The sequence below is a fragment of the Mastigoproctus giganteus genome, chromosome 4 (genome assembly GCF_048544385.1).
Source record: "Mastigoproctus giganteus isolate SK-2022 chromosome 4, ASM4854438v1, whole genome shotgun sequence".
Lineage (NCBI taxonomy): Eukaryota > Metazoa > Arthropoda > Arachnida > Uropygi > Thelyphonidae > Mastigoproctus > Mastigoproctus giganteus.
In genome coordinates, this window is record NC_143578.1 from 9,072,136 (window position 1) to 9,096,135 (window position 24,000).

Sequence of the window (24,000 nt, forward strand, 5' to 3'; positions counted from 1 at the left end):
CACTGCAGAACCACCGAAAAGGAAAGGTCCCTCCATATTAATATTTGATGACGATAAAGACCTCTCACTGCAACAAATGGCCAAGGAAATCTTTCAACTGAACCTCCAAGGCAGGGAGAGGAACAAAGCCTAATTCAACCAAAATATTCTACCAAGACAAGAGCCGGTACAAACAAAAACTGGATTGTGGAATTAACACCACCCGCCTGAGAAGTACTTAAACAGCAGTCCAGGGTCTACATCGAATGGCGAAGCCACCGCTTCAGGGAACATGTGGCCGTTCCTAAATGTTTTCGCTGCTGCAAATTCTTCCACACTTCCCACACAGGTCACCTCCACTTGTGGTCACTGCTCTGAGAAGGTTCATGATTTCACTAAATGCCCGAATAAGACAAAAGAGCCAACCTGTACAAATTGCAAATCCCTGAAGATTTACCACGCCCACTGAATTAGGGTCCCAAAATGCCCCACGTACATCAAGGCAAAGAGTTTCCACCAAAAAAGAATAGATTATGGGGACACGCCTTAAAAACTGCAACTCCACGATGCTACAAATTTTCCAACAAAACGCACAGATGGTAAGAGCAGTGGCAGCACAACTCCGAAAGAAAGCAGAGGAACAAAATGTAGGCATATTACCTGGAAGAGCCTTTACCCACACTAAACAGTTCAGAGGCTTTCCCACGACTTATAGTCATTCAAGTAGATGATGACACCCCATGGGCGGCTGTTGTTGTCCGGAGTCCTAGTCTCACAGTAACTAGACTAAACCACTTCTGTACAGCCTGGGCTGCATGTGCCCATTTCATCGATGGCCCAGTGGTTACAACACTGGACTACCAGCCTAATGTACCTGGGTTCGAGGTCCACCTTGGCAGAAACGAATGCGGCTCCATCACGCTGTGAGACCGGTATAATAATAGTAATAAATAAATTTAAAAAATTAATAAAGTAAATAAACATCATGAAAGCTGCTCCACTTCGACCTATCCCAAGGCCGGAGTGGCGGCTAAGGCAGGTTGTGGCGCCATCTGGCGTTACCCGCGAGAACTATCACTGAACATAAGCTGCAGCTGAACAGGTCCACCTCCATAGATGGATGATATCGCAGAGAAATATTAATCATACTGTATCGAGTGTGGCGCAGGATAAAGTCACTCGCGTTTTGGCCTAAGGGGGTCGGTCAATTCTAAAAATCAGAGCCGGTCTCCCGAGGAAGACAGTGGAGCGAGTGGCACTGTCGCCCGTATGGCTACCACAAAAGAAAGGCAAGACCATCCAGCCCCACCACCAACTGGATGTGCTTCCTGCGCAACTCCGCTGGTGACCACCCAGGAAAGGAGAAAACGCCAACCCATGCAGTGGAGCATCGAAATGAATATGTACATCATGCAAGCATACTACGAAATAACGAAGCTGGAGACCGAAATGACAACTTACAGGGCGAGACTACATACCAAGTGGCTGGAACGATTCCCGGATATTCAGGTCAGTGAATAGCAGTCCAGAGAAGGATCATCATCACAAAGAACCTGATAGCTCCTGCAATTTTGAAAAAAATCAAGTAGGACGTGAGCGATTAACTACAAAGGACAAAGAAGATGGAACCAGAGGAGGAAGAGCAAGAAGAAATACAACCCACAGCAGCTGAAGTGGAAAAAGACGGGATCATGATATTCAGAATAGAGAACGAGTGGAAGAAGGCCCTAACAGAATTCGAAGGAATGGATCCCACAAAGATGCACGTGATACCTAAGCAGATGCCGAATAGAACCTTGTGGAGAGTCACAGATCACCTGAATTGGCACATAATACTCCATTACCCCGACAGCAATGGTGGAACACTAGAGGCCATCCACACAACTGTGTCTTGTGCTGCGGTAGCAGCCACGAGGATTAATGGAAGAGACGCGAGAGACCATCAGCAGCAGCAGCAGAAGAACCAAAAACAGAAGGAATCATCACCTTGGGAAAGAAGACTTCAGCAGAAGACAGAAGAATTAAGAGTCAAGATAGGCCAATTGACCCATTACCAACAGGGTAATAGCAGTAAGAAATTAATCGGAAAAACGAAGAGCATCCTCAAGAGAGAGAGAGAGAGAGAGAGAGAGAGAGAGAGAGAGAGAGAGAGAGAGAGAGACAGCGTCCACAGCAAACATGAGACAAAGAATCAGAGAATAGGAGAGTACTTGGACACATTGAAGCAAAACCTCCTTGCACTTAGCAAGAGACTTCTTCCTCTGATGGGACGTGCCCCTCGCGGGGCATGTCCCCACTGATTTGTCTGGGGTCGCCTTCTTTATAGTCCCCATATTTCTGTCTGTCTTTCCCCAGTCTTCATTCCCACCCTCCCACTCTAACTAAAACGATAGCGTATGCCTGTAAATTAACACAGCCAAATTACTAGCGTTAAAATTCAAACCTCACTCTTATTAAACCATTTCGGCCTAAGCAAACTCTAGTGCTTATCCCCCCCCCTTTTTTTTTTACAATAGGCCCTTGCAACTGAAATTTTCGGAAACTAGGTGGCAGGGTCTGCCAGAGAACGAAATATAATCTGCTGGGTACCTGACCTGCCTCCTCGTGGCGAAGTGTGGGTAATGGGGGGTCCCATTAGGGGCCCAACGGTCAGAAGATACAATACACCACAACATTACACTACAGAACAATACCCATATACTTTTTAAATCTCTGGCCTCCACAGACTACAGTACTGTGTTTCACAAACAATGCATACAACTCGGAGATGAGGTAAACCCCTGTGGTGTTAGACCCTAAATATTTTACGCTTTACACTTTACCTACATCATTGCTGACCAGGTACACCCTTTCATGGCAACAGTCTTCCCCTCCGGCGCTGCCGTCTTTCAGCTGGATAATGCGCCATGCCACACCGCCCGGATTGTTCGAGACTGGTTCGCGGAACATGAGGAAGACTTTCAAGTATTGCCCTGGCCTTCAAATTCTCAATACATCAATCCCATCGAGTATCTGTGGTTTGTTTTGGAACAGCAACTCCTATCTGCGGCGCCTCAACGACGGACCTTACAGGAGGTAAAGGATCTGCTGATTACGTGTTGGTACCAAATACCACAAGACACATTTAGAAATTTTGTAGCATCCATGCCCTGCCGGGTACGAGATGTTTTGGCTGCACATGGAGGACCAACATCATATTAGGTAGGTGGTCATAATGTTTTGACTCATCGGTGTATTCCTCCCATATCGAATGAGGGTGGAAAAGGCCTGTATTTGCAACCCATCAATGAGGCGAGGGAGTTTTATGGGAATTCTTTTTTTCCCCTCAGCGTAGCTGAGTTAGTCGGTTTTTACGCGAGTGCAGTATAATTTTCTTATGCCAAAAACTCCTATTTTTCTTTCATGAAAGCAGCAAACCGACCGGGATACATACAATTATAGTCACATTATACGAATCCCTCATGACAAAGTGTCGCTTTGGTGCTAAAAACATATTCTCCTGCAGTACTTCTTTATGACCTGAAATGAGGAACTGCACAGCTGTTGTCATAGCAACTCGAGGTCTAGTGTTTATTTTGCTTCATATTTCGGAAATGTTGATCGTTCCACATCAAAGAAACAAATATTGTTTTTTCCGAGTTTGACTACAAAACTCACTTATCAATAAGCAATCCATGATCAAATTACTGTACAGTACTTGTTTCTGCTTTCTTGAACCAATACAATTTCGTGTTTGGTTGTTTAGTCGATAGATGCCGCTTTTGTATTCTTTGAAGTGTATTAACATTCATCCGAAATAGTTCATCATGTTTTAGTTTGGAGCAGTAGTTATTCTACCTTTTGGATATTTATTATTCCTTTTCCTGAAACATATTATTAGTTTATATAAATTATTTTATTTGTTGTTCAAATAAATAGAAGTATTCTCTGGATAATTCTTAACCTATAGTTAGCAGGTACTGCGGATTAATACTGTAGTGTCAATAAAATCATCCAAAGGCGAAAGGAGGTGCCGGTGTGTAATGACTCATACGATTGTTTAGTTGCAGATGGATTGGCGTAGTCGTGTGTAGTGGTAGGTGCTTGCTGCGCGCCAGTTATTTGAGTTGGATAGTTTGTGACAGTTATCGGCCGGTCTGTCAGTTTGAGGCACTCGCAAAGTTTTGTAAGTTTTACTTGTTTCATACTATTATATCACTTTGTCGCTTTCAGTTTTCAGGTTTTCTTTGTTAACAAATAAAGTTTGTTGAGTACATCGGAGACAGTTACACACGTACATTGGGTTGCATTTTGAAACAATTATGTGCTCCCGTCAAGAGGCATGAACCTTGCCCACATTCAACTGTCTTCTTCAATTGTCGGAGTCCAATCGATGATGCGATGCTCTGACCTTGCGTGTTAAAATGCAATGATAAATCAGTGTAACTTGCGAATATTTAATTTAGTTACCATCAAGTAACTGTCGTTTCCATATTTCTGATGGTTTTAATAATTCATTTAGAATAGATAACTGAACGAAATTTAAATTTTTAAAACTTAATTTAATTTTTTTTTTTTTTTGAGATTTTAACAGGAGTCTGATAAACCCCGGACAGCGATTTCTCCTATTTTTTGTGGAGTAAAGTACGATGAATCGTACCTAATGAGAAAATTTGTCACGGATTTATACTTACCTGAAACAATGTTTTTATTTTTTAAAATTTTCATCTGTATTACCCCTTCTGTTTATTTTTTGGAGTGTCTTCTGATCTGAAGACAGAAAGCCATCCTCCAAGTGGGTTGCGATATTATTATAAAAATTGAAGGTTTTTAAATATCGTTTTTGAGGATTCTTGAAAGTAGAGGGCGTGGCTTTAGCATTAGCATTAGCATTAGTAGAGGCATTTGATGCAAGAAAGCAAGCTTATGCAGCATCAGCCAAAAAAAAAAAAAAAAAAAAAAAGTAACATAAATAAATAAAAATAACCACTTCCACTTCACCCCTCTGTTCGTTCGAAATACCTGTCCAGCTGAGCCTTAAACTTATTTAGGCTATCAACTTCCACGACAAGGGATGGAAGTCTGTTCCACCCACCAACCACCCGCTGGCTAAAGGCAAATTTCCGCACATCTATCCTACATCTGTCTTTCCTCAATTTGAATTTATGCCCTCTCAGGTGATTTTTCTGAGCTAGAGGAAGAATCCCATCAGCATTGAGCATGCTCAAACCATTCAAGGCTTTGTACACCTCTATCAGATCACCCCGCTGGTGCCTAGTTTCCAGACACTGTAATTTGCAAAACTTAAGCCTTTCTTCGTAAGAGAACCCCTTTGTCCCATTCACCAATCTAGTTGCCCTTCTCTGTACTCGTTCCAGCAGCTCTACATCCTTCCTGAAATGAGGCCTCCAGGCCTGTATACAGTACTCTAGGTGTGGCCTGACCATTGCCTTATACAAGGGAATAATCACCTACTTATCCCTGCTAGAAAAATTCCTATATATCATTGACAATACACCATGAGCTACTCTTGCAGCTCGTCTGCACTGCTCAGAGAACTTCATATCTGCCTGCACCACCACCCCCAGGTCCCTTTCATTCTCTACCACTGTCAGTGTAGTACCACAGAGTTGATACGTTGCTCTGGGGTTGCTGTTTCCCATATGTAGTACTTTACATTTGTCAATGTTAAACTTCATTTGCCACCTCGAAGCCCATCTGCTCAACCTTTCCAAATCCTGTTGCAGCAGCATAGTGTCAGTAGTGTCCTTGACAACCCTGCCAACCTTCGTATCGTCTGCAAACTTGGACATTAAGCCTGATATACCATCATCAATATCATTTATAAATACAGAAAACAATAAAGGCCCCAATACTGAACCCTGAGGGACTCCACTAATAACATTAGTCCACGATGAGCAGTGTCCATTGATTACCACTCTCTGTCTTCTCCCCCTCAACCACCCCTTTATCCATAGCAGCAACTTGCCTCCAATGCCACACTGCTCCAATTTGTGCAGCAGTCTTCCATGTGCAACAGTATCAAAAGCCTTTCTAAGATCCAAGTATATAATATCAAAGTTATTCCCTGCATCCAGTTCTTTTGTGACTGCATCATAGTATCCAATCAAATTGGTCAGGCAAGACTTCCCCTTAACAAAACCATGCTGTGTCCTAGCTATAACTGAAGTCTTGTCTAGATGATCCTGCAGTGCTTCTTTCACCAGTGCCTCCATTAATTTTCCGGGAACAGAAGTTAAACTCACAGGTCTATAATTACTTGTGTCAGCCTTTGATCCCCCTTTGTGAATTGGGGTCACATTTGCACATCTCCAGTCAATGGGTACCTCCCCTGAGTCCAAGGAAGCTCTCATAATTATGGCTAAGGGTTTGCTTACCTCCTTTGCTGCCTCCTTTAATATAACTGGATAGATCCCATCCACCCCAGGTGCCTTTCTTGTGTTTATCTTCAACAATTTCTCCTCCACTTTGCTCTCAGTTATTACAAGATTCTCTAGCTTACTGCTAGAGTTGAATACACCTCTGGCATTCCCCTCGCTGAATAACTCCTCATGTGTGAATGTCGATGCAAAATATTCATTTAGTTTGTTAGCTACCCGAGCAGGGTCATCAACAGTTGACCCATCGATCTCAAGTGGACCAATCTGATTCATCCCCTTCCTTCTAGAGTTTACATAAGTAAAGAACTCTTTGCTGTTTTTCTTCGCATCCCTTGCCAAGGATCTCTCGTAATCTGCCTTCGCCTGCCTAACCTCCTTTGTAACTTGGTTACAGATCAACTTGTATCTATCATAGGCGTCCGTGTCACGTGTTAATTTGTATGTATCCCATGCATTTTTCTTCTCTGCCATATGCCTCATTAGTTCATCTGACAACCATTTAGGCCTAAACCTTGAACAATATTTCTTAGTTGGTATGTAAAGCCTAGTAGCTTCCACGATAAGTTCTTTGAATGCTTCCCATTTTGAATTTGCTGTTGGCAATATCATCAGTTGATCCCACTGTATAGAATTTAAATACTGTCTCAGTCCATTGTAGTCGCCTTTACGAAAGCAATACCCCTTCCCTTTACCCCTAATGGTAGTTACCTCTTTGAGTAACTCCCACTTCAGCACACTGTGATCACTGCCACCAAGTGGTTCATTTATCTGCAGATTCTTAATGCATGAAGAATCACTACTGATAATCAAATCAAGAGTATTACTCCCTCTAGTTGCCTCCCGAACATGCTGATGTAGAAAACAATCATCCAATAAATCCACAAAAGCCTTGCTACTGTGTGAGTGACCAGCCCCCAAATTCCAGTCAATATCTGGGAAATTAAAATCCCCCATTATAAGACTCTCTGATTTACTGGCCCACTCTATTTCTCCGAACAGTTTCTTATTATACTCATCAGAGTCATTAGGCCTATAGCACACTCCTACTCTCAATTTTGATCTCCCAATGCTTATGTCACACCAAACTGACTCGACACTGCACTGTCCAGCGATGTCGACTGGCTTCACTTCCTTGGATTTTATGTGTTTTTTAACTAATAGCATAACCCCTCCTCCCTTCCTATCCTGTCTATCCTTTCTGTAGACATTGTACTCCCCAAATTCCAGTTCTGCATTTCTTATATCTGTGTGACACCACGTCTCTGAAATCCCCACAATATCTGCCTTTGATGTTTTGAGCAATACCTCAAATTCATCAAATTTATTTACTAAACTCCTAGCATTGGTGTACACACAAGTATACATGCACCTGTTCTTTTTCTTAGCTACCCTAACACAACCCATGTGTTTACTTGTACCCCAATGATTCCCAGCAGTCTCTGAAATATCCTGCATCTTATTTTCCAGGCTGCGGCTCATTCCAATAGAAGCAGTGCAAGAATCACTTTCACCTCTGCCAGTGGCTACTGTTAATCTATTAGTCCTTGTATCCCCCCAATCTAGCAGTTTTCCGACCCACCTAACATTGCCTCGATAGCATCAGCAAACATTCTTGCACCCTTTCTATTTAAGTGTATCCCATCCCTGTAGAAGCAGTCTCTCCTGTTAACAAGGCTTTAAATAGAAACTGAAATATTCACCCAATTAAAATAATGGGAAGACAGATGTTTTTATTCTAGTAGGGAGGGAATGATCAAATATCAGTAATGAGAGAAGCGAATTTGTAATAGTTGTAGCAGTAACGAAAAGAAATAGCATTGTTTTTGACGTATGCCGTTCAAAATGCCCTTTAACTCGATACTTGCTTTACATTTACTGAGAAATTAAACATCCCATAACTTCCATGTCTGGTTTATTAATGTTATAATAAAACGGTATATCTATCTTGTATTACAGGGAAATGACTCTTGGATTCTGTGAAAGTTGCTTATTGTACGTATGTAAAATATACCCATGCGGTTTCTGGCTGTTGGTATAGCAGTCTCAGAGATGAGGCTTTGTGCCTTTTCTTATTCCATGGGCCGCTGTTGCATCACTTTATATCGTTGTTTCGTCGAGATTCTATCTTTCCTGCAGGGTACTAAACATTGCGCATTCCTTCATCGTTTTCCCTCCTGGAACTCCTGTTTTATACACCTGATAATTCCCCCCCCCCATTCGATTACCAAACAATGTAACCTGCTCGTGTTTAGCCCAAAGTGGTCTTTATACTACCAATACGTTAAATTATATTTTATGAATATCCCATGTAGGATTAAAGAATTTTACATGTTTTTGTAGAAAACTAGCAGATCAACCTTTTGGTTTGTGTGATATTTTGTTTGCACAGACTCCAAATGGAGTCCAAGTGCATCTGAGAAGAGAACATCTGTAGAGTTGAATGAGCAATAATACCAAAATTAACAGCTGTTAATTTTGGTATTATTTCAAAATATATAGATTTAAATTCAGATTTTTCAAAATATATAGATTTAAAAATTTATTATTTCTGTGGACTTATGCTGTCTTCTGTGATTCCACCTCTTCCAAACCACATAATGCAAGGAAGTCTGAGGCTTATGCTGCAACAGCCAAAAAAATTTTCTAAATTACCCTGAGAGAGAGAGAGAGAGAGAGATCACCATTAAAAAAAAAAAAAACATTTCTGTTACTTTATAATTACTCACCAGGGGACCATACTTCTCTTTCTGGGAGAATTGTTCACTTACTCTTAAAGTTCAGATTGATTTTAAAAAAAAATTAAAATTGTTATGGATTAGACGTTTACTGAAGCTTATATGTACTAAAACCTCACCATGTGATCAGCAACCATAAGGTGTAATTTGTGTAACAGTATTACCCAGGTGGGGGAGATGTACAGAGAAATTCAGATTTTTCAAAATATATAGATTTAAAAAATAAAAATATTCATACCTCATTGCTTCTGTCAACTTCTCAGAATTGACAGACAAGCTGCTGTTTTTTTTTCCCCCCTCTGTAACTCATTGGTAGTGTGCACAGTGAGCAGAGTTGACTTTTTGCTGATGATAGTTTATACTTGTCTAGAGGTCAGTTTGTGTGCTACTGCAATAGTCAATCCTGCAACGATAACACTCTTAACCTTCATCTAGTATTTTTAGGTCAAACTTGACCTGAAAAATCTTGCCTAAATCATTATGCAAGATGTGAAAATAATGAAGACTTGTAGTGTGCAAGTAATGCTCATCATATCATGTAATAATAGTATTTGCCATATAACACAAGGAAGCCAAGGCTTTTGCTGCACTAGCTAAAAAAAAAAATCAAAAGTAAATAAGAAAATGCAAATTGTGCTTCCTTCCTCACATAGGTAACTATCCAATTGACCTCTGAATTTATTCAACCTATGAGGGCAACTTGTTCCCAGCAATCAGTGACTCTGGCTAAAAGAACTTCCTACAATCATATCTAAACCTTAATGCCTGTAATTTTAATTTGATCCCTAGTTCTGGAATTCTTTGTAACAGTGAGAATTCCACATTCATTTTGCTAATCCCTCTCAGAGCTTTATTGACCTCATCACTCTGAGGTGCCTTTGCCAAGCTTTGTAGTCCACATAATTGAAGTCTTTCCTCATATGGTTGTCCATCTGCCAATCTCACCATTCAAGTTTCTAGTTTTTTGAATTCTTTCAAGAAGCTCAATGTCTTGTTTTTAGATGTCTCCATACTTGAACACAGTATTCCAGATGTCTTACAATTGGCTTATATGGTGTGAAAAGTCCATTTGGTATCCAAGCTAAATGATTTAGGAATGTTTTTGCATTGAGTGAAAACTGATCTGATGATAGTAGTTTGTTTATAAGAGTTGTTTGCACTGGTAATTTACGTGCAGCAATACCAAAGGACCATGAATCAGAGTTGATTTTTGGTGAGAAGTTAGACGAGTCTGAACAAGTCTAGAATTTGATACCAGCATTTAGGAATCTCAACCTTGATCAAGAGCTCCCAAATATTCATGGATTAAAAAATAAATTTAAATGATGTAGTTGGCCTACAATTGGAAACACAAGGTGTCACAACCTAATTATACATCTCTGTGCAAAGGGCAAAAAAAAGTTGGAAAGAATATGAAATATCTTTGGTGCTGTTTTATGAGAACATAACTCATTTAATATAAAAAATGAAACTTGCATTTTTTTGGGTCAAAACTGACTTTGTGATAACTGTTACGTAGACAGAAATCACTACAACCATTGAAGGATTAATTATACAGAGCAAAGCAGAAATATCAGGAGATACAGATGCCTATGGCAGATATAAGATAGCCTGTAATCAAGTCACAAGAGGTTAGGCAAGCAAAGGCAGATTACAAGAAATCTTTGGCAAAGGATGCAAAGAAAAACAATAGACTTCTTTATTTATGTAAACTGTAGAAGGAAGGGGATGAATCAGATTGGTCTGCTTGATATCAATGTTTGATTGATGATCAGAATCGTGTTACCTGAGCAGAATCATGTTGATGATTCTGTTCAGATAGCTGACTAACTGAATAAGTACTTTGCATCTATATTCACACAAGAGGAATTCTGTAGGGAAGTGGAGGCCAGAAGTTTATGAAACTCTAACAGGGAATTAAATGATTTTGTAATAAGTGAGTGCAAAGTGGAGGAGAAATAGTTGAAGTTAAACATAAGAAAGGCACCTGGGGTGGATGGGCTTAATCTATTTATATTAAAGGAAGCAGCAAAGGAAGTAAGCAGGCTCTTAACAATGATTATGAGGGCATCCTTGGACTCTAAGTCCCCGTGGACTGGAAATGTGCAAATTTATCCCATTTCACAAAGGGGATTGATTGAAAGGTGACACTGCTAATTACAGACCTGTTAGTTTAACTTCTGTTCCAGGAAAAATAATGGAGTTCCTGTTTAACGAACTGCAGGTTCATCTAGACAAGACTGCAGTTATAGTTCAGGGTTTGCTAAGGGGAAGTTTTGTCTGACCGATTTGATCGAATATTATGATGTGGTCATAAAGGAACTGGATGCAAAAAATAATTTTGATTTATACTTGGATTTTAGGAAAGCTTTTGATACTGTTGCACATAGCAAGACTGCTGTTCAAATTGGAGCAATAGGGCAAGTTGCTGCTATGGATAAAGGGATGGTTGACTGAGAGAAGGCAGTGATAATCAATGGATGCTGCCTTCCGGGGACTAACGTTATTAGTGGAGTTCTGCAGTACTGGGCCATTGTTGTTTTCTGTATTTATCAATTGATGAAAGCATATCAGGCTTCATGTCCAAGTTTGCAGATGATACAAAGGTTAGTATGGCTCTTAATGACAGTATCCTACTGCAACAGGTCTAGAACAAGTTGGGCTGACAGGTGGCAACTGAAGTTTTAACATTGACAAATGCAAAGTACTACATATGGGGTATGCAGAATAACATACCAAGTATGCAGTACTGCACTCAGGTAGTGGAAAATGAAAGACCTGGTGGTAATTGTGCAGTCAGATATGAAGTTTTCAGAGTGGTGCAAACAGGATGCAAGAGTAGTTCATGGGGTCTTGTCAATGATATACAGGAACTTTGCTAGCAGAGATAAGGAGCTGATTATCTCCTTGTATAAGGCAATGGTCAGGCCACACCTTGAGTACTGCATGCAGGTCTGGAGACCCTCAATTTAGGAAAAATGTAGAGCTGCTGGAAAGAGTATATAAAGAAGAGCAACAAGATTAGTGAGCAGAACAAAGGGTTACTGTTACCAAGAAAGGCTCAAGTTCTGCAAATTGCAGTGTCTGGAGACTAGGTGCCTGCAAGGCAATCAGATTGAGGTGTATAAAGCCTTGAATGGTTTGAGCAAGCTCAATGCTGATGGGATACTTCTGCTTGCTCAGATTTCACATCTGAGGGGGCATAAATTCAAATTAAACAGTTGTAGAATAGATGTGCAGAAAAATTGCTGGAACAAACTTCTATCTGTCGTTGTGGAGGTTGACAGCTTAAATAAGTTCAAGGCAGAACTAGACAAGCATTTGGAGTGAATGGATGGGGGAAATGGGAAGGTGTGTTTTTTTTTTTTTGGCTTTTATCAGCTTACTTTCTTGCATCATATTCCTATGCTAATGTTTGCCAGAATGTGATGTAACCAGTTTTACTGTGATTCTTTTCACAATGGTTTTCACCCTTATTAATGATGATTCTTTTAAAATAGTGATCCTTTGTCTCCTAATTGGTTGTTCCAAAAGGTTTCATGAATAAATTCTGGTAATGATTGCTTGGATGGATATTTGAACAAACTGAATAAAGCAAGCTTGGTTTTCATGGATAATAAACTGTATGGATGGTTACAAGGCAGTTATTGAATTTCTTGTGAAATTATATCGTGCTCTTGACAGGATTTAAGAGCCATTATATTTGTAAATATCTTAACTTAAAATATCTATCTTAAAAATACATATTTTTAAAACTGTCTTATAGAAAGGTAAACACATTCTTTGCTTCCCAGTCAGCAGCCAGTTAACTGAATTGTAGTAGCTTTGACTTGCTTATCATGAAAAGTACTGCCCAATACAGCAACTTTGTTAAATATTTTAATTAAGTTTGAAAAATTTTAGAGGACCTAAAACAATCCCAGAGAGCAACAGAATGTGTACTTAAGTTTGTTGTATCTCAGACTTCTCTAAAAGTGATGCCCAAATATCCAAAATGTTTATTTATATACAGGGTGGGCCAAAAGCAGGTATACAGTACTGATCGGGTCATGTTTAATCTTTTAGGTGCTCAAAATGTCCTCCATCAACTTTCCAACATTCCTGGAACCTGTCCCAGACAGTAAAAGTAAAGTGCAGCCATTATCAACCCACTGCAGGATGGAAGCCTCCTCAACAATTCATACTGAAGGAAATAGACCATAATCTGCCACGCTGGTCCAGTGCGGGTTGGCAGATCGACCGTATTCAGCAGTCAGGGGCTTGAACCCCTGTCTACCCAAAGAGTGCGTGCTACTGCACTCGTGCTCCTGACCACTCGGCTACGAACAGTGTAACACACAAATTCTGGTTAGCATCAATGTCGATAAATGCTTGAGAGATGAACTCCTTCAATTTGTCCACTGTGTGGGGCTTCCTCTCTAAAACTTTCTCTTTTTACTATGCCCCCAAAAAAGAAGTCCATAGGTGAATAGTGGGCATTCAATGCTGCCACGTCGCCTGATCCAACGTTGTGGGAAGGTCATGTCAAGGTAGCTCTGTATAGTCAAAGCAAAATGAGGGCCCATCTTGTTGAAAGAACAGTTTGGCGAAGTCAGCCCTAGTTTCAAGTTGTGGCATCACCACGTGCAACATGTTTAGGTAATTGTTACTATCCACAGTTGTATCGAAAAAAATTGGCCCCATGACACCATCACTGGACAGTCCACCCCACACAGTGATGCCTGCCTGGCTGGTTCAGTTCAGTTGTGATGATTTTCATCTCCCAGTACACGCAGTTATGCCTGTTCACGTGACCTGACAACTTTTTGATCAGATGATCTTATCAAGGTCTGGTTGGTCAGAAATTTGGTTAGGCAATTCTCACAGAATTGTAACTGACGGCCTGAATCGTCCTCCAAAAGGCCGTGTAAGAGTCTTGGAGTATGGCTTCAATTTAAGCATTAAGCGTCGCAAGGTAACTCCTGAGATGCATGTCGCGTGGACTTTAACTGTTCACGAATGTCGGCAACGTTCATCTCATTCTCCTCTGTCACAGATGTCTGAGGACATAGATTTCAGCGCATTAACCACTGAACCTGTTGCATCAAATTTATCTCTGATATGATAAATTGTCCAACTTGTTGGTGGAGCAGTGTCAAATACCTCTTGCCATGCTCTGCAACACCTTTTCGGCATTTTTAGTCTTCCAATACTGCTTCAGAATCCACTCTTTGTTCTTCACCCAGACTCCCTTCCATCATTTTCAATACCTGTAAAATAAAAGAAATCATAATGAAAAATAAAATATCCTTATTACCCGTAAACTAAAAAGAAATAATAAATAAAATAAAAATACCATGATTCGATCAGTACTGTATACCTACTTTTGGCCCACCCTGTATAATAAATAATATACACCAGTTTATTGTTAAGTAAACAGTATATTTGATTAGATATAAAACCAAGAGAATACCAGAGCATTTACAGAATTAGCAATCAGTAAAATATTTGCTCATACATACAGACAATATTATTAGTATAATACAAAAATAATTCATTCGTTATTATACAAGGTTAATAATTCATTAACCTTTTATATTATAAATTAATATTAAGTGACATAGAATTAAGCTGTACATAAGGCAAAATCAGTGAAGTCAGAACTTGATTTTAGTTAAGTTTTGGTAGCATAACACACAGGATCAAATTCTTTTTCATTTATAAATTTTTGACCTATCATTAGGCAAACATCTCTCAAGCATCTTAATTCCCAAATGAAATGACACCGATATTAACTTGGTAGCTATTACCAGAATCCTTATTCAGATTTTTTCCAAATTGAAATGTTCAAATTGTTGAGTATACCAATATATTGGTATAATCTGGATAGTGAATTTTCAGAAGTTTTTTTATGAAAACCCCTAACATGAGAGGTATTAGAACCTATAGTACTTAGTACCGTGCTTGGGTTGGAAGTTGAAGATGAAAGAAGATATTTGTTGACATTAGACTTGAACTTCTGTAGACTGTAATTTTCAGGAAATACATACGAAGGAAGGTTGTTTCAAAAAACAGCAGTTGAATGAATAAACGAGGAAGATGAAAAGTTGGTTTGAGTTTGATTGAGCAGGACAAGGTTTCTCAAACTGGATAGTAAATGGATGTTGGCTGGTGGGAGCACGTGTTCAGACTGTTTTGAAAGAGCGTGAATTATAGAAGCCAATTCAGAACAGTGCCCATGGAGGTATCTGTAGAAAAGGCATGCAGCAGAAACAGTATGTCTATGAGACAGCAAGTGGAGAGACTCTGTTAGAGAGGAGTCATTAATTAACCTAACTGCCCTCTTCTGAATGGAATCTAGAAGCTTGAGAGGTTTTGGGGGCACTGCCCCAGATGTGGGAACAATGTTCCATGGTAGGGCGGATTTGCAATTTGTACAGAGTGAACAGCTGTTTGGAGGAAAAGTAACGCTGAGAGTGAAAGAGAAAACCAAGTTTTTTAGATGTAGAGGAAGCAATATTTGTAATGTGCTTGTGCCAAGAGAGATTAGAAGTCAGAGTAATCCTAAAAAAAAAAATCATTTTGCCTAGAAATCAGAGCGTCACCAATGATGGCATAGGAGCAGAAAAATCCTTTTTGTGAGATATAAGACAAGACTGAGTTTTAGAAGGATTAAAATTAACCAAGTTCTTTGCCCCACCGAAGAATTATGCGGAGATCGGCCATTTAAGGAATTGGCAGCGGATATTTGAGAAGTTGAAGCTGATTGAGCAGGACAAGGTTTCTCAAACTGGAAAGTGGAATGCAATATGCTATCATTGGCGAAACTATGGATAGGATTTCCAGTCAATGGAAGAAGATCATTAATATACAAAAGGAAAAGAGTGGGGGAAAGAACTGAACCTTGGGGGGACACTAGCATTAGTGGAGAGGTTAGAAGACAGAGCCATCTATCATCACCCTCAGTGAGTGATCAGAGAGAGAACTTGATAACCAACTACAAAAAACAGTTGGCAAACCATAAGATGGAAGATTGTTTAGAAGACTTTTCAAACATGATCGAAAGCGTTTCAGATGTCAAGAGCAACTGCTTGTGTTTCACTGAACTTTTGCATTGAATTTGTCATTAAATAGGCTAACATAAGCCAGAATATCACCAGTGGATAGACATTGACAGAATCCATACTGGTGATCGTTGATCAGACGGTAGGTTTCTGGATAGTTGGTGGCTCATTGATTTCTCCATTACTTTAGAAAGAGTAGAAGTAATTGCAATGTGATGATAATTGGATGGGAGGGACTAGTCACCCTTTTTAGGAATTGGTTGGATATGAGCAAATTTCCAAGCAGAAGGAAAAATGCCTTTTGGAATAAGAAAGTGAAAAAAGGTAGCAAACAACAGAAGTAAGTTCAGGAGCACAGGTTTTGAAAAAAGTGGTGAAACATCATCAGGACCTGGAGCTTTCTTAGCATCAAGATTAGTCAATCTTATAAAGAGGACTGTGTGCTCTGGATTTATTATTATTAAATTACAGTTGCTCAGAGCGAAACAGATACAAAAATATATTGTGACAAGTTTAATAATAGGAAATATACATAGATTAGATACATACAAATAAAAGCTTTTGGTTGTTTAGTCAACCTTCTTCAGTTAAACTGACATTTAGAATGGAGCATGAGGGCATGTACTGCAAATCTGTACGTGAAGTGCGTGATTAATTGTTGGATGTTGAAGCCTGTGGCTGTGATGTATGTGGACGTGGCCAGCGTTTGTCAATGGACAGGATTGCTGTTTCAGTGATAGGGTGGACTTAACAACCACTCTTCCTGTTCACTGAGGTATTGGAGCATTTGATGTTTAACGACTCCAACCAGGTGCGTCGCCGATAATGGTGGGACTTATCCACAATCACAACATCGCAGTGTGGGTCAATGTCTGCTGCCAAGGGTTTTTTTGAAACCCTTGGCAGCCGTGCCAAACTAACACCAGAAGATATCTCCACTGCCCTCCGACTGCTTAGCAGGCGGTGCAATCAGGTTTAATGACTCCATTTACCAACAAGTACACGGCACAGCCATGGGTTCCCCGGTTATTTCGGTCATGGCAAACATCGCGATGGAGGAATTAGAGGGTCGTGCATTTACAAACGTACCAGATCCCATTGCATTTTGGTGTCGCTATGTGGACGATGTGTTCGTAGTTATCCCCCAGAAATTCAGGTAACTGAATCTTAGACCACCTCAGTTCTGTCACCTTTCATAAAATTCACGATCGAGCTAGAGTCGGACAACACCATACCATACTTAGACACCCTTGTCTGGCGCTAGGGCACGTGCTTGAAGACAACTGTCCATCGTAAACCTTTGTGTGCTGGCCAATTTACTAACTTCCGTTCAGCACGGGCATAGCCATCTTCTTGCCACTGCACGAACCTTGCTAACTCCTTGTATAATAAGAAACTGTACAGGGAAATAGTGGACCAGTAAATCAGAAAGTCTTATAATGGGGAAATTTTAATTTCCCAGATATTGACTGGGATTTGGGGGCTGGTCACTCACACACTAGCAAGGCTTTTGTGTAATTGTTTTTTACATCAGCATGTTCGGGAGGCAACTAGAGGGAGAAATACTCTTGATTTGCTTATCAGTAGTGATTCTTCATGCATTAAGAATCTGCAGATAAATGAACCACTAGGTGGCAGTGATCAGTGTGCTGAAGTGTGATTTACTCAAAGAGGTAACTACCATTAGGAGTAAAGGGAAGGGTTATTGCTTTCATAAAGGAGACTACGATGGACTGAGACAGTATTTAAATTCTATACAGTGGGACCAACTGATGATGTTACCAACAGCAAATTCAAAATGGGAAGCATTCAAAGAACTTATCTTGGAAGCTACTAGGCTTTACATACCAACTAAGAAATATTGTTCAAGGTTTAGGCCTAAATTGATGTCAGATGAACTAATGAGACATATGGCAGAGAAGAAAAATGCATGGGATACATAAAAATTAACATGTGACACAGAAGCTTATGATAGATACAAGTTGATCTGTAACCAAGTTACAAAGGAGGTTAGGCAGGTGAAGGCAGATTACGAGAAATCTTTGGCAAGGGATGCAAAGAAAAACAGCAAAGAGTTCTTTACTTATGTAAACTCTAGAAGGAAGGTGATGAATCAGATTGGTCCACTTGATATCGATGGGTCAACTGTTGATGATCCTGCTCAGGTAGCTAACAAACTAAATGAATATTTTGCATCGACATTCACACATGAGGAGTTATTCAGCGAGGGGAATGCCAGAGGTGTATTCAACTCGGGCAGTAAGCTAGAGAATCTTGTAATAACTAAGAGTAAAGTGAAGGAGAAATTGTTGAAGATAAACACAAGAAAGGCACCCGGGGTGGATGGGATCTATCCAGTTATATTAAAGGAGTCAGCAAAGGAAGTAAGCAAACCCTTAGCCATAATTATGAGAGCTTCCTTGGACTCAGGGGAGGTAGCCATGGACTGGAGATGTGCAAATGTGACCCCAATTCACAAAGGAGGATCAAAGGCTGACAAGTAATTATAAACCTGTGAGTTTAACTTCTGTTCCTGAAAAATTAATGGAGGCACTGGTTAAAGAAGCACTGCAGGATCATCTAGACAAGACTTCAGTTATAGCTCAGACAGCATGGTTTTGTTAAGGGGAAGTCTTGCCTGACCAATTTGATTGGATACTATGATGCAGTCACAAAAGAACTGGATGTAGGGAATAACTTTGATATTATATACTTGGATCTTAGAAAGGCTTTTGATACTGTTGCACATGGAAGACTGCTGCACAAATTGGAGCAGTGTGGCATTGGAGGCAAATTGCTGCTATGGATAAAGGGGTGGGTGAAGGGGGAGAAGACAGAGTGGTAATCAATGGACACTGCTCATTGTGAACTAATGTTATTAGTGGAGTCCCTCAGGGTTCAGTATTGGGTCCTTTATTGTTTTCTGTATTTATAAATGATATTGATGATGGTATATCAAGCTTCATGTCCAAGTTTGCAGACGATATGAAGGTTGGCAGGGTTGTCAAGGACACTACTGACACTATGCTGCTGCAAAAGGATCTGGAAAGGTTGAGCAGATGGGCTGAGAGGAGGTGGCAAATAAAATTTAACATTGACAAATGTAATGTACTACATATGGGAAACAGCAACCCCAGAGCAACGTATCAACTCTGTGGTAATACACTGACAGTGGTAGAGAATGAGAGGGACCTGGGGGTGGTTGTGCAGGCAGATATGAAGTTCTCTGAACAGTGCAGACGGGCTGCAAGAGTAGCTCATGGTGTATTGTCAATGATATACAGGACTTTTTCTAGCAGGGATAAGGAGGTGATTATTCCCTTGTATAAGGCAATGGTCAGGCCATACCTGGAGTACTGTATACAGGTCTGGAGGCCTCATTTCAAGAAGGATGTAGAGCTGCTGGAACGAGTACAGAGAAGGGCAGGAAGATTAGTGAATGGAACAAAGGGGCACTCTTACAAAGGAAGGCTCAAGTTTTGCAAATTACAGTGTCTGGAGACTAGGCACCAGCAAGGTGATCTGATAGAGGTGTATAAAGCCTTGAATGGTTTGAGCATGCTCAATGCTGATGGGATTCTTTCTCTTGCTCACAATAATCACCTGAGAGGGCATAAATTCAAATTGAGGAAAGACAGATGTAGGATAGACGTGCGGAAATTTGCCTTTAGCCAGCGGGTGGTTGGTTGGTGGAACAGACTTCCATCCCTTGTCATGGAAGTTGATAGCCTAAATAAGTTTAAGGCTCAGCTGGACAGGTATTTCGAACGAACAGAGCGGTGAAATGTAAGTGGTTATTTTTTATTTATTTTATTTATTTTTTTTTTGGCTGATGCTGCATAAGCTTGCTTTCTTGCATCAAATGCCTCTACTAAGGCTAACTCATGCCTGGACACACTAGCTCTGTAAATGAGGTGCACCGAAATTGCTAAAGTCAAGGCAGACCTTACGAGGTGTGGCTATCCCATCAATACCCTTGACAGGTGTGATCTACAGACACGTGACCAACAGAGTCATCCAAGGTGATGACTCAGCTACGAGCGCCTTTATCCTCCTACTACCCAAACCTATCACAACAGGTTTGTAGAATCTTAAAATCACATGGAATAAAATGTGTACAACTCCCAGGCAGAAAATTACAATCCCTCATCTCTAAGGTAAATACTCCTGTCCCCACCCTACTACAAAGTGGATTTTTCTACCGCATCTCTTGCCATGACTGCACTAGCTGCTACATCAGGGAAACTGGGAGACTGCTCGAAAAACACCTTTCCGAACACAAAAGAGCAATCCGTTTAATGGATGTGGAGCACGCAGCTATTGCCAAACACGTTTGGGCAACCCACCACGACATTGACCCACACCACAATATCGTGATTGTGGATAAGTCCTGCCATTATCAGTGACGCCCTGGTTGGAGTCGTTAAACATCAAATGCTCCAATACCTCATTGAACAGGAACAGTGGTTGTCAATCCACCCTATCACCGAAACAGCAATCCTGTCCATTGACAAACGCTGGCCACATCCACATACTTCACAGCCACAGGCTTCAACATCCATCGTAATTGGCTTGTTTCCAATTCTTCAGTTTCATTTTCTGCCTACAATAAAGCTTGCAACAATTGTAAAGCAGTTATTAATCAGTCTAAACTAGATTTTGAACAGGCTATCTTCAGCAAAGGATAAAAGCTGACCTGCTGCCATCCCATTTTTCTTCCAACTCTTGTATTAACCATCTCGGGAAAACACCTCCCACCATTCCCAACACACTCCATTCAATGCCTCCTGTGGTGTTCTGTCAAAGATTTTTATGAATCTTGATGCTAAGGAAGCTCCATGTCCTGATGGTATTTCTCCACTTTGCTCATGACCTTACTCCTGTTTTTTCTGCCCTTTTTCACTTTCTTATTCAAAGGCATTTTTCCTTCTGCTTGGAAATTTGCTCATATCCAGCCAGTTCCTAAAAAGGGTGATAGATCCCTACCATCGAATTAGCATCCCATTGCAATTACTTCTACTCTTTCTAAAGTAATGGAGAAATCAATTAACTGCCAATTATCTAGAAACCTTCTGTCTGATCGATGATTGCCAGTATGGATTCTGTCAGTGTTGCTCCACTGGTGATATTCTGGCTTATGTTACCTATTTATGGACAAATTTAATGGAAAAGTTCAGTGAAACACAAGCAGTTGCTCTTGACATCTCAAAGGCTTTTGATTGTGTTTGGCATAAAGGTCTTCTAAACAAGCTTCCATCTTATGGTTTGCCAACTGTTTTTTCTAATTGGTTATAGATCTCTCTGATTGCTCACTGAGGGTGGTGGTAGATGGCTCTGTCTTCTAACTCCTCCACTAATGCTGGTGTCCCCCAAGGTTCAGTTCTTTCCCCCACTCTTTTCCTCTTGTATATTAATGATCCTATCCATAGTTTTGTCAATGATAGCACATTGCATTCCGTTTTAGAGTTTGAGAAACCTTGCCCTGCTCAATCAGCTTCCACTTCTCAAAAATCCGCTGCCAATTCCTTAAATCCTGATCTCCAGGTAATTCTCTGGTGGGGCAAAGACAATTTGTTGATTTCAATCCTTCTAAAACTTGGTCCTATCTGATATCTTGCGAAAGGGTTCTTCTGCTCCCATGCTTATCTTTGGTGACACTAAGATTTGTAGGAAAGTTGATATCTCTTCTAGGATTACCCTGACTTCTAATTTCTCTTGGCACATGCACATCACAAATATTGCTTCCTCTGCATCTAAAAAACTTGGTTTTCTCTTTTGCTTTTGTTTACTCTTCTACCAATTGTGGTGCCTCCGTGGGCAGGAGCAGCAGTTCGTAGCACATGCTTCTTGATTAGACCGGGGTTCGAGCCCATGACCACCGCATATCCCCGGAGCAATATGGCCTTAGTTGCTAATGCTCCTAAAAACCAAATAGCAAACAATCTACCAATCGCAAATCTACCCTACCATGGCATATTGTTCCCACAACTGGGGTGGTGCCCCTAAAACCTCTCTCAGGCTTCTAGATTCCATTCAGAAGAGGGCAGTTAGGTTAATTAATGACTCCTCTCTAGGGGCCTCTGTGGACAGGAGTGGCAGTGCATAGCACATGCTTCTTGATTAGACTGGGGTTAGAGCCCGTGACCACCAAATATGGAGGATGCGGAAAGGTCAGGGAATTACCACTGCATATTCCCAGAGCAATATGGCCTTAGTTGCTAATGCTCCTAAAACCAAATGACTCCTCTCTAACTCTCCACTCTGTCTCATAGATGTACTGTTTCTGCTGCATGCCTTTTCTACAGATACTTCCATGGGCACTGTTCATCTGAATTGACTTCTATAAACCCAGCTGGTCAAGATTGGCTTTTGCAATTTCTAATGATCCTGCACAGACTGTTCATTTACCTACAAGAATGCCGGACAATCCTAACCATACAGCCAACACGCGTGATCTTTTTCTCACAAACAACCCTTCTAAGTACAAGGTCGAAGTGAGTGGTCCTTCAGGTACCTCAGATCACAACTTGGTGATTCTCTTCTCCAATGGAGCCTTTATCACTTGGCTATTCCCAACTTTGTATTGTTTGGCATTACAAGAATGCAAAATAGGATGACCTGTGAGATTTCTTTTCCTTGGTTGGACTACTGTTTCAAAACTTCTGATGTCAACGTTTGCTCAGATTGTGTCAGTGAAATTATTCTTGTAGGAATGGAATCCTTTATTCCACACTCCACTCTAAAATCTCGTCCTTTATCTAAACCTTGGTTTTCCAATAAATGTGCTAAGACTTTTCAAGAGAAGAATGTTGTATATCGTAATTGGCTTGTTTCTAATTCTTCAGTTTCATTTTCTTCCTACACAAAAGCTTGCAACAATTGTAAAGCAGTTATTAATCAGTTCAAGCTAGATTTTGAACAGACTAAGAGTAGAAAACTTGCTTCATACCCTAATGGTAGCCAAACATTCTGGTCTCTTGCTAAAGCTATTGGCTGCAACTTTTGCTCATCTTTGTTTCCACCTCTGTCAAAACCGGATGGTTCTGTTGTCACTTCAGCCAAGGATAAAGCTGACCTGCTAGCATCCCAATTTCTCTTCCAACTCGTGTATTAATGATCTTGGTAAAACACTTCCCAACTCGCTCCATTCAATGCCTCCTGTGGTCTTCCATGAAAAGGATGTCAGAAGGATTTTGACAAATCTATGCTAAGAAAGCTCCACGTCCTGATGATATTTCTCCACTTGTTCTCAAAATCTGTGCTCCTGAACTTACTCCAGTTCTTTGCTGCTTTTTTCACTTTCTTATTCAAAAGGTGTTTTTCCTTCTGCTTGGAAATATCCAGCTAGTTCCTATTTAAAAAAAAAAAAAAAAAGGGTGACAAATCCCTCCTATCCAATTATCATCCCATTGCAATTACTTCAACTCTTTCTAAAGTAATGGAGAAATCAATTAACCGCCTACTCTTAAACTACCTAGAAACCTTCTGTCTGATCCATGATCGCCAGTATGGATTCTGTCAGTGTTGATCCACTGGTGATCTGGCTTACGTTACCCATTTATGGACAAATTTAATGGAAAATTTTGAAACACAAGCAGTTGCTCTTGACATCTCAAAGGCTTTTGATTGTGTTTGGCATAAAGGTCTAAACAAGCTTCCATCTTATGATTTGCCAACTGTTTTTTGTAATTGGTTATCCAGTTTTCTCTCTGATCGCTCACTGAGGGTGATGGTAGATGGCTCTGTCTTCTAACTTCTCCACTAATGCTGGTGTCCCCAAGGTTCAGTTCTTTCCCCCACTCTTTTCCTCTTGTATATTAATGACCTTCTTCCATTGACTAGAAATCCTATCCATAGTTTTGC

At 40.4% G+C, this 24,000-nt stretch overlaps 1 protein-coding gene across 3 annotated transcripts in view; it reads left to right on the top strand.

Moving 5' to 3' along the window:
* Positions 1-3,991: 3,991 nt before the first annotated feature.
* LOC150086374 (lethal(2) giant larvae protein homolog 1-like) overlaps positions 3,992-24,000 on the top strand; it is a 242,693-nt gene continuing 222,684 nt past the window's right edge. For all 3 annotated transcript variants that reach the window (XM_090372550.1, XM_090372551.1, XM_090372552.1), the window contains exon 1: positions 3,992-4,144. The gene's annotated coding sequence lies outside the window, so the exon portion shown is untranslated. The remainder of the gene's footprint in view (positions 4,145-24,000) is intronic.